At 37.7% G+C, this 12,069-nt stretch overlaps 1 long non-coding RNA gene across 4 annotated transcripts in view; it reads left to right on the forward strand.

The window, feature by feature from the left end:
* Positions 1-12,069, forward strand: part of LOC105726671 (uncharacterized) — a 424,028-nt gene that overhangs the window by 366,693 nt on the left and 45,266 nt on the right. The gene's annotated exons all lie outside the window — the stretch shown is intronic.

The raw sequence follows: 12,069 nt of genomic DNA on the forward strand, positions 1-12,069 counted from the left end.
AAGGAAATTTTGTCATTTGTGACAACATAGAATGAACCAGAAGACATGCTGAGTAAAATAAGCCAATCACAGAAAGACAATAGTATACAATTTCATTTACATGTGTAATCTAAAAAAATTACCTCCTATAACCAGAGTAAACAGGTGGTTACAAGAGGAAAGATATTGATCAAAAGGTATGAAGTTTGTTAGACTGAAGAAATAAGGCTTAGTGACCTATTGAGTTTCATGTGGCCACAGTTGTTGATACATATTTCTATCAAACAGATAACCTGCACTTACATATTTATTGTAGCACTATTCACAATAGCAAAAATGGACTCAACTTAGGTATCCATCAACAGATTAAATAAAATGTGGTACATAGGAACAATGGAATATTATTCAGCCATAAAAAATGAGATCACTTATTTTGCAGCAACACAGGTGGAACTGGAGTTAATTACCTTAAGAGAAACAAGCTGGACATAGACAAACATTACAGCTCACTCATAAGTAGGTGCTAAAAAGATGTAAGTAAACATGGATGTAGAGTGGAATCAGACAATGGAGAATTGGAAGGGTAAGGGGGTGAGAGAGGGTGTGGATGAGATATCCCTTAATGGATACAATGTACATTATTTTGGTGACATACCCTAAATCCCGAGTTGACTACCACACATAACAAAAGTACACTTGTACTCATAAATTTGTATGAAGTATATTTCAAAATTGCTAAAAACCCAGAATTTTAATTTTCTAAACACATACACAAATAAGTGGCTGAGTTGGTATGTTAGTTTTATGGAGTCTTTCTACAATATATACATAGATTAAACACCACCTCATACTCAATAAATATACACAATTATTTGTTAAATAAAATATATTAAATCAATTATCACTAAAACATTATTATTTCCATTTAATTGAAGCATACCAACAATCTAACTCGGGTGGGAGTTCAAACGCCATACTGTTTCTTAAAGTAATATACTATCTCTCCTTTAAACATCAACTTTTCTATATTCTTTTCTGTTACAGAATTCTTTTTTTTTTTTTGAGACGGAGTTTCGCTCTCGTTACCCAGGCTGGAGTGCAATGGCGCGATCTCGGCTCACCGCAACCTCCGCCTCCCAGATTCAAGCAATTCTCCTGCCTCAGCCTCCCGAGTAGCTGGGACTACAGGCGTGCGCCACCATGCCCAGCTAATTTTTGTATTTTTAGTAGAGACGGGGTTTCACCATATTGACCAGGATGGTCTTGATCTCTTGACCTCGTGATCCACCCGCCTCGGCCTCCCAAAGTGCTGGGATTATAGGCGTGAGCCACTGCGCCCGGCCCAGAATTCTTACTCTCATCATTTGACTGGCTCAGTATGCCCATTTTCTTGTTAGTCCTGCTCCACTGATATTGTTTACTCTGGCCTTCTTGTTTTTTCAACTTTGGCTTCTGTAATATTCTAAGCTAATTTTATTTGTCTCAACACGAGTCCTTTTGGTCTTAAACAATTGCTGGTTCTGTATTTGAAGCATTCCATCTTTATTAATTTTTTTTTTTTTTTTTTTTTTTTTTTTTTGAGACGGAGTTTCGCTCTTGATACCCAGGCTGGAGCGCAATGGCGCGATCTCGGCTCACCGCAATCTCCGCCTCCTGGGTTCAGGCAATTCTCCTGCCTCAGCCTCCTGAGTAGCTGGGATTACAGGCACGCGCCACCGTGCCCAGCTAATTTTTTTGTATTAGTAGAGACGGGGTTTCACCATGTTGACCGGGATGGTCTCGATCTCTTGACCTCGTGATCCACCCGCCTCGGCCTCTCAAAGTGCTGGGATTACAGGCTTGAGCCACCGCGCCCGGCCCCATCTTTATTAATTTTAATGACAAAGTTATTCTGGAGATTACATGCTTATAACCGCACCAGGAAAGGGTATGTTTTCTGGACAACCACTAAACACCCCACTAAGATGACATCCTTATTCTGGTTGGCCCCTGTGCTGTCTTCACCAGAAGCCAGATTTCTCTCCATTCATTTTACCCAGTTCTCATTGTATAAACCATGTTTTAGCCATTGCTGCTTACCATAACTTAGTTTTCATCATGGCTGCTTTATTTCTGTGTTCTGTTCCCACAAGGCTGATCTCTCACCTCTTAATGCCAAGACTCTCTGGAGAGGTTGTAACTAGTCTCTTTTCCTCAATCCCTTCCTTCCACAAGCACATTTTCAATGTTCCCTTCTGATTAGCCTTCTGAAAATCTAATTTGTATCTGTTACTCCTCTGTTTACAAAACCCCAATATCTTCCTCTTGCGTTATACTATGATTCATACTTCTTGGCACCCCATAAGCAGGCCCAAAGTTACTTTCTCAGCTTTTTCCTCTTTTGTTCTTTCAAGAACATTTTGTTTTACTTTACTCATTGAACCCCAAGAGATTTACTCTTAGTATCTCCCATCTGCCTGGCATACTTCTTTTCCTCTCTTTATCCTGCCAAATTTTAGTCACTTTCAAGACCAAATTCCAATAGTACTTCTTCCATTAATTTTTTCAGACAACCCACAAGCAAATGATCTGTTTTCTGGACAACCCCAGATATTTATGTAACCACTGAATTCAACCACAGCTCAAGTCAATACCGATCACAGCAGCAGGCAGTATTGATCAGAAAGGTATCTCCATCTATCAAGACAGACAAAATGCTCAATCATTCATGACCATTCATGATGCAGCCACTTTGATGGTGAAGACAGACCTTGCCACAATTTATCCTCTTTCAGAATTTGCACCCAGCTACAGTTTTTAAGTAAGAGAGAAAAAAGGCAAGTTGTAACTATCGCTGTTCTGCTTGATATTTCGTTTTAAATTGTGTCACATACGTTTTGGGGCATAATTACAAGTCACTAACTTATTGGTATAAAGAGAAAACTTTATAGTTTTAAAAAGATGAATTTATTTTTGGTTGCTGAATCAAATGCAATTTAAACTTCCAGGATGTTTACATTTTATTAGTAACAAATTGATAGCACATGGGTTTCTTTCTGTTTCTTCCAAAGTCAGCAGCCCTACTCTCTATTTTGTTCTATTATCAGAGGAGTTTTTTTGACACATGTATAAGCAAATATTTTCTTATAGTGCAGCAGAACTGAGATGCTCAAAATGTTTTAACAAATCAGGTTTTCCAGTTAATTTGGGTTTATTCAAACTCAAGATATTGAATGTCTTTGATTACTCAGGAGTATTTCTAGATATGAGACATCCTAAGATTGTATTTCAGCATATTCATCTGCATATTATGAAGTTTTCTTAAGTATAAACTTTTTCGAATTTCACAGAACTAGTAATCTCAATATAAACTAGAAAACTTCTGTCACTAATGTTCTTTAAAAATCATTTAATAGCTAAATTTTTGAAAACTTAAAATGATGGGCATACTGAGTTATTATAGAACACGTTGCCATATTTAGTAAGTAAAAACACAGAACATCCAGGTACATTTGAATTTCAGATAACAATGAATCTTTTCTTCCTAAGTTTGTCTGACAAAATTTGAGGCATATTTATACCAAAATGTTACTTGTTATCTGAAATGCAAACCTAATTGGATGTCCTGTATTTTATCTGGCAACCCTAAAATGGATTACATTTATTTTGTACAATACATTATGAAGTAGTTGATGAAATTAACAGTTTACAGAGGAGACTGAGGCATAGAGAGTTTAAAGATGTTCCTCCAAGGCCATAAGGTCAGTAAGTGAAAGAAGTATTTATGCCAAGGTCTGTTTAACTTCAGAGCTGAAGGTTTAAACTTATTTATTCACAATATCTTCCTGGAGTTGGAATTCTGCGCAAGAAGTTAGATATCTTTAAAGCTTTTGATTATTATCTAATTGCTATTTACAATGTGAACAAGTTTACACTCCCACTTACTGTCTGTTTCCCTGACCCTCACTGACACTGGCATTATGATTTTGAAAAGTCTTTGATAGTTTAATAAATAAAAGGTAGAATAACAGGTTTTGCTTATTTAATTTTTAAGGAAGTTGTGTCTGTTTGCATGGCTCTTTGTATTCTTTTGTGAGATTCTTAACTCATTCTTTAAGGCTAAAAATGTGAAAGTCATCAGGTGTGATGTTTCTGCAGCTTGATTCTCAAACTTGAATGTGCATCAAGAATTACTTTGAGGACTTATTAAAATATAGATTTCTAGTCCCTCACCTCCAGAGTCTGATACAATGTGCCTTGGGTAAAGTCAGATAATTTTCATATCTAATAAATTCCCAGGTGATGTGGATGTTGCTGGTTTGGGGGCTATGCATTGAGCATTACTGGTCTACAGGAAAGTCCAAAGCTCACAATGTAATGAATCTTGCCTACCTTAACCATTGATTGTTTAGCATACTTGTTACTGATCTCAAGGTTAGGACTCAGTGCCAGACAGGAGAATCACCTTAATAAAAGCCCTAGCATCAAGTTTGATACAGGACACACTATTATCATCAGTTTAAAATCGTGCAATAAAGATTTTTATAACAAGTTACCAATGATAAATAATATAAGCATCAGCTATTTAGGGTATGAATAGAAGTTTTATGTGTCTCTTTCTGCTGCATAAAAACCAAATTCTGAGTATATTAAAGTATGGCATACTGTTCACTGGCTCAGGGCAGCTGTCAGTGTTTAATAAATGTACTTTGAATATTGAAGAGTTCCAAGGTTCCTAAAGCTTTGTCTCAGTATTCTTCCATGTTTGTTCACAGGGGTCTTGAAAATGGGAAAAATGACAAAGAGATAAGTTTCCAAGAATAGAGAATGTAATCAGCCTTTGGAACATAGTTCTGGGGAGAAATCCTTTAACAGAATGTAAAGGGATAGAAGGGAGCTTCCTTCAACACGAAGACTCAATATTATAGAAGATAAGTGAAAAATATAATGCCTAGTTTGAGACTGGAGGCCTAAGAAGAAAACACTTTATTTTAGACAAAGGAGGGTGACATAGAGAAAAGAGGCAGGCATATGTTAGGCGATTTGATCTGCATTCTGGGTCAAAAAAAAAAAAATTGTGAACTGTTGGTAGTGACATAAGACAGAAATGAAACTGCTCATTTCTAAGACCTGAACCTTGTTGCACATTGGGTGGCTAAGCTATTGAGGGATGACTTCAGGAGAGAAACCTGATGCATATTATCTGAAGTGAGAACTCCACTACTTTTTTCTGCTCAGCATCTTAAGTGTATATCTAGCTTCTGGCTGATTAAAATTAAACAAGACACTTACATGAGGACTCTACAGTGAGATCCTTACATACCCCTAATTGTTTTGCATGTTATGGAAAAAATGATAAGCCTATTTTAAGCAGTCAGACAAGAAAATAAGAAATGTTGCTTTAAAATTTTTCATGGCATCAACATTCTCTTTAACCTAGTTCACCTGAGGTCCATGTTCCAGCCTATAGACCTCAATCCCTCGATGATTTCTCCTGTTGACCATTCCACAACATGGGACATTGTGATATGTTCCATGCTAACCTGTCGGTTTCTCTTCTTTTCACATTCTCGTTTCAAGTATAGCTCAGGTTCAACTGCATTCTCTGCCATCATTTGGACATATAATCCTTTTTTTCTAGAAATTCAGACTTTGCATATGTTGTTCCTTACTACTGCCGACATTCCACTTTTACATTTCCCTAGCCCTACACATCTTTTTTTTTTTAAGTAGTGTTTTCTTTACCTGGTCTTTAACTTTCTTACCTCTAAGCCTGGGTTAAATAGAGCACTGTAGCACAGGCTGCTAGGTTAAATGCTCCCCTAGCAACCTCTTCTTGATTTCATTATGGCATAAATTACCTAATATTATTGTATAATACATGCTCATTTCCTAATTTGCTTATACCATCAGCCATGGAAATTTCTTAAAGTCAAGGACAGTTTTTGTCATCATTATACATTGGATTCTGGATACTCTGAACTTTACACACGGTCATGACATCATAGTTGAATAAATACACAGATTCGTGAGGCTAGCAGAGCTAAGAATTCATATGCATTTCCGGAAGTTGTTTGAGAGAAAAAAAATGGTCATAGGCAAGATCAATACAGTAGACAAGACCAGCAGTCAGTCTTTATTTTCATTATATTAATGTATCTGTTAAAAATCAATTGCTTGAGTTTGCCATTTAAAGGTAAATATTCTTAGTTGCAAAAAATAAAACCTATCTCATTTAAGGTACAAGAGGCTTTATAAATGATGTTAAGGGGCATCTGTGTTTCTGAAGAGAGCAAGGAGTTAAGTTTCACCTGGGTGGCCAAGAATTACATCTATATTATACATGAGGCTGCTCCAAAGGAGATTCTATAGCCACTCTCCCTAGGCTTAGGGATCTCACACTAGTGTTTCTGAGCATGAGACTCTTGGCTTAGACCTCTGTTGTCACTTTAGCTGAGACTTGATCATCCTGCTGTCCTCTACCACCCTCACATTGCACTGCCCAGTCCACATTACTCTCTTTCTAAAAGAAGTCTCAGGTATGCATATAGTAAGTCTTAACATTGTCAGTAGGTTCTTGGAAACTGAGTTTAAGTGAAATGATGTATGACAAAACCAATTTTACCATATGCTAATTGATATGAACAAGACTTAAATTCCTACATCATGTTTCTGGTCACAAAAACATTACCAAACTTCTAAATACTCAAAACAATGCTAACATTAAAATATGAGTTATACATACATTTTAAAAAGATTAATAAAAATAATATACCCAATCTTTGGTGAATCAGTAAGTGATGGCAGTCATGATGAAGAATTAAGAAATGTTTTTAAAGCAAAAATTGTCAGGAGAACCTTCTACCACCACAAACATTGGAAAATAAACAATAACGAATATGGTAGGTGTATTTGTCTGTTTTCATACTGCTGATAAAGACCTACCTGAAACTGGGTAATTTATAAAGAAGTGTAATCATCTCACAGTTCCATGTGGCAGGGGAGGCCTCACCATCATGGTGAAAAGCAAAAGCACATCTTACAAGGTGGCAGACGAGAGAATGAGAGCCAAGTGAAAGGGGTTTCCCCATAGAAAACCATCAGATCTCGTGAGACTGATTCTCTACCATGATACCAATGTGGAGGAAATGAGTGCCATGATTCAATTATCTCCCAGTGGATCCCTCCCACAACACGTGGGAATTATGGGAGCTACAATTCAAGATGTGACTTGGGTGGGGACAGAGCCAAATCAGAGCTGCATCATTTGCTGTCCTGCATTTGTATGATCATCATGATCTTTAGGAATTTTTATTTAACCATATATATTCATTCTCCAAATCATTTATTCCATTTCAGGGTTTCAGGTGCTCAGAGCCTATTCCAGCAGCTCAGGACACAGTGGGAACCCACCCTGAACACAATGCCTTCTCATCACAGTGTACACTCAGCACACACCCACACTCACTCAGACCTGAGCCACTGATACAGCCAATCACCAAGAGTGCACAGCTATGGGAGGTGAGAGGAAACCAGAGTACTTGGAGAAAACCAATGTAGGCAATGGCCCTAGATGGTAATCTATTTTTTTCTCATCTACCTTATGGAATGATGTTGAATCAAATCACAGTATTTGAGAACATGCTATATTTGACCAGCCCAACTACTGAACATGTAGACCTCTGCCCCAGTTGCAAGAGAGGCTGACAAAATGGCTTCAAAGTGAGGAAATGAAACTCATTGGGTAGTAATTTATATAACACATAAAGGGAGTTCAGAAGACTCTAATGAGATGAATGTCCTCTATATCACCCTAAGAACATGCATGGGAGCTGCAGGTTGAATTTAGTAACTTTGCAAGATACTTTTTTATTTAGGACTCTGTTATAGCCATTAGCTTTTAGTGCTGGCCTTCATATATCTTAAAATGCCTCAGCATTTTAGAGTGGGGAGTTGTAGAGATTATTGCATCTTATTTTGTAGCTTCTAGCATCTCAGTGCTCATAGTATTTTTTTTTCTGGTGGTCTTTGGAACACATACAAGTATTTAGTCATTATTCTGTGATCTCTTGGAATGCCCTGACAACCAAAGTTTTTTTTGTTTGATTCAGTTTGAACAAGTGTTGCTGACATTTTAAAAGTGAACAAGTTGACACTGAAATTACATCAAATGATAGCAAATAGCAGAGGTTCACATTTGATCACCCCAAGCACTTGATGGCTATGTCTGAACCTGGGATCATGAAGGGGAAATAAAGGCCAAAATTAAGGGTTGACATACAACAAAAAGTATTTCGTGTTAATTTTAGCCTTCAGTGCCTTTCAAGGAGTCATGAGGATGCCCACTTAAAAGGTGAAATTAGAAAATAAGAAAATTCACTCTATTTGGTTCTTACTTAGCTTAGCTTTCTCTGAGCAGTTCTGTGTGTGTCCCTTGGAGTCAGTAGGATCCATGGTTGCTGTTGAAGTCAGTGAAGCTCGATTACTCCTCAGCACACTCACGGATAAACATTTGCTTTAAACAATACACTACCCAACAAATTACCATCTTTCTTCTTGTACAGCCAATATTCCACAGAGATCATATATCTGAATAGAAATTATTTGGCTGAACTTTTTTTCTTTTACTTACAGAATAAAGGCTAAGAGTTTAAACAAAAAAGCAAAAGCATTCCCAAATCTCTCAGCAGAATCATATCTTTTAATGCATTGTCTGTAGCAACACTTGTTCCTTTATAAATTTACATTCAGTGTCTTCACTTCATCACTACCTACTCATTGTTCTCTGTATTGCTCTCAAATGAGTCACAAAAACATGGAGTGTTGTGGTTTTTTATTAGCACTTGTGCCACTAAGGTTTCAGACCTGTGGGCTGTTTCTGTTTTGCCTCTCTGTTTCCAGAGATTGTATGGCACTAAAGGCCTTCATTTGTCTTGCTTTTGTTTTCGATTCTATCCTTGACTCTGCTTGCTTTGTTTCTAAAAGTGAACATTTCCAGGGTCCCACTCCTGGTTCTTTCCCCAGCATTCTGTACCTATTGACAATCAATGACCCAATTCAAGTCTTTAACAGTTACATCTATTTAGATGATTTTCCAAATGTATGCCATGCCATAAATATCTAGATATAGTTGTTTAAGATTCAAGAGATGTGTCTGAGCTAAGTGGGTATTTCCTAGTTTAAACCCTTATCAGCTTCGTGACCTTGGGCAAGCTATTCAAGCACTCAGGTCTTCAGTGCCTCCGCTGTAATACAGGGCTAAAAATAGTACACCTACCTTATGAAGTTGTATAAGGATTAAATGACCTAATGTTTGTTAATGCTTAGACAAATGTCTTGCATAGTTAAGTGCCATATACATTTTAAAAAATGAAACAAATATGGAAATCATTAGAATATAGGTAGTAAAGTGGTAGATCTGAAAGGAGAACAGGCCAGAAGACAAATACATTTTCAAGGCCAGGGAGTAGAAAAGAAGATGGTATGTAGAGTGAATCATCTTCTACTGTGCCCACAATTGATTTTCTTATGCTTCTTACTCATGACTGCCTACTTACCCTCTGTCCTCTGTCTGGATCATTCCCCAGCCTGTAGCCCACGTGTTCAAAATATACAAATCCTACTCCTCAGAGGTCCCTAGATGGCTTCCTCACTGAACTGCTATGTATTGAGATTACCACCCCTGCTTCTAAAATAATTAAATGTTACAGTTATTTAAGCATCTTCCAGGTAATACGTAAAATTTGGGAGGTATAAAGTACATGTCATACACAAGGTTTCTCTTCCTGAGGCTCCTATCTTCCCTGTATTTGGCAGGAGTCTCATCACAGATTGCTGTAGGTCATGGAGGATGGGAGACAGTGAATGAGAGGAAGAGAGATGGAGGGAAGCTTAGTGAGAAGGGCCATTATCTTTATTCTCGACAGTTCCAAAGGGGATACAACACAGCTATTATAAGTTAGCACAGATATGAACATGCCCGCCAACACTTCTATGTTTTCCGAACAACTATTTCTTTTTTCTTAGAGAAGTATTAGAGTCAAGGAGCCTTTAGAGTTTTTCTAGTCCAAGCCTGCCCCATTTCTGTTGAGGAGGCTGAGGCATGGAGCAGTGGTGTAACTGTACAGAATCCTCCTGGGAGTTGTGGAGAGGCCGGCAGTAGGAGCTCTAGAGACTTGGATTCTCACGTTGGCCTTGCTACTTGGTAGCTATGTCATTTGAAAATCTGATCCAATTCACTTGTTTCTACCTGTGGAATACCTGTTTAGCCTTGTAAGCAACTTAATGGGTGTTGAACAGAGTCCCTATTACAAGCTTTTGTATTAGTGATATTGCTAAGCAGTGCTGTTGCCAACATGGGGCTCATCAAAAGTAACATCGTTGATGCTAACTATGGCTGTTTATGTGAAAGATGGCAGATATGGGGCTACAATCTAGGTCTTCTGATTCTTAATCTGGGGGTGTTTATTTCCCTATTGTTCCTTGGTGACTTGGTACAATTTTGTGGAATAAAGGTGGGTTACTTGTCATGAAAACCCCAAATTTCAGTGGCTTTATGTAATATAATTCTTCCCCATGTTACAATTTAATCCAAGGCAATGCAGACTGGCTGCAGTCTATGTAATCCTGTCTGGACCCAAGCACCTCTCACTTTGTCCTCTGTACCTGGCTAGAAGTCCCAGAAAGATTCCTGAAGGTCGCAACAGAGGGTTTGTAGAAACAAACCTGTCTAGTGGCATACCTTATTCCAGACTGTATTGATCCAGCCAGAGTTTAGTCCCCTGGCTGGAGCTGGCTGTAAAATAGTGTAATATAGTTGTATGCAAAGGAGGAAAAAGAAAGTTGGCAAATAAGCCATTTATTTTACAAATGTATTTTTTTCAACTTTCCAAATTTAATGACAGTGTATATAAATGATCATATTTAATCCTATACTTGGGAAAATTACAGGTGGTAGAAATTTTATTTGCCTATGTAAGGCTTTAATGCTATTATCATACATTCTTTAAGCAGAGTTCATAAAACTACCTGCAACACAAAAGATATACTAAGAACATTTGAGTAGGCCGGGTACAGTGGCTTATGCCTGTAATCCCAGCTTTTTGGGAAATCAAGGTGGGCAGATCACCTGAGGTCAGGAGTTCCAGATCAGCCTGGCCAACATGGTGAAACCCATCTCTACTAAAAATACAAAGATTAGCTGGGCATGGTGGTGGGCGCCTGTAGTCCCAGCTACTTGGGAGGCTGAGGCAGGAGAATTGCTTGAACCCGGGAGGCAGAGGTTGCAGTGAGCAGAGATCATGCCACTGCACTCCAGCCTGGGCAACAGAGAGAGACTCTGTCTCAAAAAAAAAAAGAAAGAAAGAAAAAGAAAAGGGGCCTTTGGGTACAGGACTTTCAGTTTTCATTTTTTTAAATCATGAATAGCACATGGCTTTAATGGTTTTCTCTTAGTAGGATGGTAATTCCACTATTATATTCAACTGTTTCTTTAACGTAAATACAGAACCAATAAAAATGTGTATTATTTGCCCATTTTCCATTACATTAGCCTTAATCAGTTTCATTTATTAATTAACTAATCATTAAATCAATTTGCATTTTTAAAAATATCTTAAGTTGATTCTTCAACTCATTATACCTATTAGTATGTTTTCTATAAACTAGAAAAATGTAGTGGAGAATATAGAAACTTGCCTAAATGTCTAAAGTATCACAAGAATATCAGACTGCTGTTAAAAAAAAAAAAAAAGGTGGCCAAGAGTGTTGGCTCATTCCTCTAATCCTAGTACCTAGGGAGGCTGAGGTGGGTGGATCACTTCAAACTAGGAGTTCAAGACAAACCTGGGCAACATGGTAAAACCCCATCTCTACAAAAAATATATATATATATATATAAAAATTATCTGGGTGTGATTGTGCATGCCTGTAGTCCCAGTTACTCAGGAGGCTGAGCTGGGAGGATCACCTTAACCCAGGGAGATGGAGGCTGCACGATGATCATGTCACTGCACTCTAGCCTTGATGACAGAGTAAGACTTTGTCTTGAAAACAGGTAAAAAATAAAAGTCCATCTATAGCCCACATCTGAAAGATATTCAAAGTGTTTTA

Source organism: Aotus nancymaae, unplaced genomic scaffold (assembly GCF_030222135.1).
Source record: "Aotus nancymaae isolate 86718 unplaced genomic scaffold, 86718_ANA_hifiasm-v0.15.2.pri h1tg000009l, whole genome shotgun sequence".
Taxonomy (NCBI): Eukaryota; Metazoa; Chordata; class Mammalia; order Primates; family Aotidae; genus Aotus; species Aotus nancymaae.